Source organism: Syngnathus leptorhynchus, unplaced genomic scaffold (assembly GCF_054491065.1).
Source record: "Syngnathus leptorhynchus isolate UIUO unplaced genomic scaffold, UIUO_Slep HiC_scaffold_75, whole genome shotgun sequence".
NCBI lineage: Eukaryota > Metazoa > Chordata > Actinopteri > Syngnathiformes > Syngnathidae > Syngnathus > Syngnathus leptorhynchus.
In genome coordinates this window covers 55,001-57,500 of record NW_028232042.1, presented here as the reverse complement: position 1 = coordinate 57,500, position 2,500 = coordinate 55,001, and the positions used below count along the sequence as shown (strand labels likewise).

General features: G+C 59.3%; 1 pseudogene; it reads right to left on the bottom strand.

Annotated features, from left to right (window-relative positions):
• The window catches only part of LOC147038255 (28S ribosomal RNA), a 9,639-nt pseudogene that overhangs the window by 2,139 nt on the left and 5,000 nt on the right, over positions 1 to 2,500 (bottom strand).

The following is a 2,500-nucleotide window of genomic DNA, read 5'->3' as shown; positions in this document are numbered from 1 at the left end:
CCCAAGATGTGCGAACAGGTCTCCAACCCATCACCGCAGCGCCCGCAGGCTGCTCCCACGTTCTCTCTCCCTCTCGCCCGGAACTCCCGGGTGGGGTACACACCAGCTCTCAGTGCGAGAGCGACCAGATAGTGTCTCTGACGGAAGCCCACAGCCATAGGCTCCGCGAGCCACGTGTTACTGATCACATCGTTACGGAACTGGTCCACTCCCACACCCTGGACCCGCAAGGCGCTCCAGGCCAGATTGTCAACCTTCCGCCAGTCCGGGAGAACCGGCATGCTCACAGCGACCTCCGGAACGGCATTCCCCGTGCCTAGTCTAGGCACACCGTCCGGACCACCTCCCGCAGCGGCCCACAGCCTCTCCCAGGCAGGTTTTTGCACCGCCTCAATAGCCAAGGACCGTAACCACCAATCCGAAGACCAACAGAGTTTCCAGGTGCGCCTCACCTGTAATCTGGGAACAGTAACGGACAGCTTACGAACGCCCAGCCCGCCATCGCGGGCACGTGAATAGATGATCCCCCCAGCCGTGGACGGGTCCAGGCGCAACCACCTCTTCACAGCCATCCGTACCTTCCCGTCCACCAACTTCAGCCTGGTCACTGACACCTTACCTACATCCGCCCGAAAAGTCACTCTCGGGAGTAAGAATGAGTTACATATCATCACCTTCTGCGAGGGCTTCAGGGAAGCCCTCGAAATCCTATCCAGCCCCTCGCGCACCTGCGCCAACAGATCCGGAGGAACTACTCCCCGCCATGGCACCACATCAGCCCCCAGATAGCGCACCGTTTCACCCGGACCCACCATGTGTAACTCCTCCCCACATATGGACCAGGCTACGCGACCGCCACCCGACGGACCCATCCAGATACCATGACACTTACGCGGCTGGACAGCCAGCCCCGTAAGCCGACAGAAGTCCTCCAAGATCCCCAAATTCTGTCTCATTCCTTCCTCCGAGCGACTCAGCAAGACTAGATCATCAGCAAAGGCCAGCGTGGCGATTCGGCGGTCGCCCCAGACGAAGTGGCATCCATCGCGTTCGAGCCTATGGATGAGAGGGTCCATAGCAAGATTGAAGAGCAGTGGGGACATTGGGTCGCCTTGCTTAACTCCAACCTTCATAAATATGGGTTCGGTGAAGGCGCCACCGCAACCCACCCTGGTCGAGCAGTCCACATACGACTGACGAATCAGTCCGATAACACGTCTATCCACGCCAAGCTCACCCAAGACACACAGGATATGTTCATGGGAAACCGAGTCGAAAGCCTTCGCAAAGTCAATGAACACGACCGCCAGCGGCTCACCCACCGACCTCGAGTGCCCCATGACCCGGTCAAGGATCATGAGGTTTTCCTCGCAACCACTCGCGCCGGCGACGAACCCACGCTGCCGGGGGCCAACAGGACAGGCCCGAGCAAGCCTCATCACCATTATCCGCCCAAACAACCTCAGCACGACTGACCCTATCGTCACCGGCCTCCAGCCAGAAACCGTACCCAACTCATCCGGGTCAGCCGATTTGGGCAGCAATCGCGTCACGCACTCCTTGAAGACCCGGGGAACGACTCCACGCACCAGCCATGTCGTGAACAGCCTCGCCAGTTGCTTCCCGGCCGGGTCCCAGTCCAGTATGGCCTGTCTCCGAATCCCATCTGGGCCCGGCGCCGAGCTCTTATTCATCTTAGTCAGATTGGACAACACTTCCGCGGCAAGGATCGGGTGGTAGAAAGGCTCGTTGTTCGCGGTCAGCCCCACACAGAAGTCGCCCAGTCCATGGAAGGGCCTAACGGCCTCCCACCTCTCCCGGAAGCTCTCGTACACCAGCTGCTGCGGCAACTCACATCGAAGATGGGTCAGGCCATCCAGAACCCTCCTCGCCAAACCCTTCTTATCCCTGGAGTAGCCGCGCTGCTGGTTGAAGAAAGCTGTCTGCCGTCGGGCAAGCCGCCTTGCCCAACCCTTCCTAGTACGACTTCTCACTGGGCGCCTCGCAACACCAACTGGCCAAACCACCTTGCCCCCAAGCGCAATCATGAGGTCCGAGGCAGAAGATTCGATCAGGCCAGGCTCCTGACCTACCTCTCTGACCAAGGCAGCAGTGGCCCGATGTTCCTCATCCCCCGACTCCAGCACTTCCAGCACTCGACTCTCCACCTGATCTGGAAGCGTCCGGGGCAAGGACCATTTCTGGGGCGACGCCCTGACCACCAGCGCACGTCGTCGCACATCAGACACACTGCTCGCCGCACCACCGCACAGGATTCTCCACTTCCCCCTCACTTGTTCTCTACTCTTGCCCGTATCCAACAGTTCAGCAACCAACTTAAACTTCTTGGGTTCATCACCATGTTCTCCCATCAGCTCCTTCAGGCGGTCTACTTCCGCCTTACTCCAGAGCTTTGTACTCTTAGAGCCCTTTGTACCTCCCAGGTCCTGGCTCCGGACACTCTTAGACTCGAACCACTCCACTGCATGTACATGTCGTT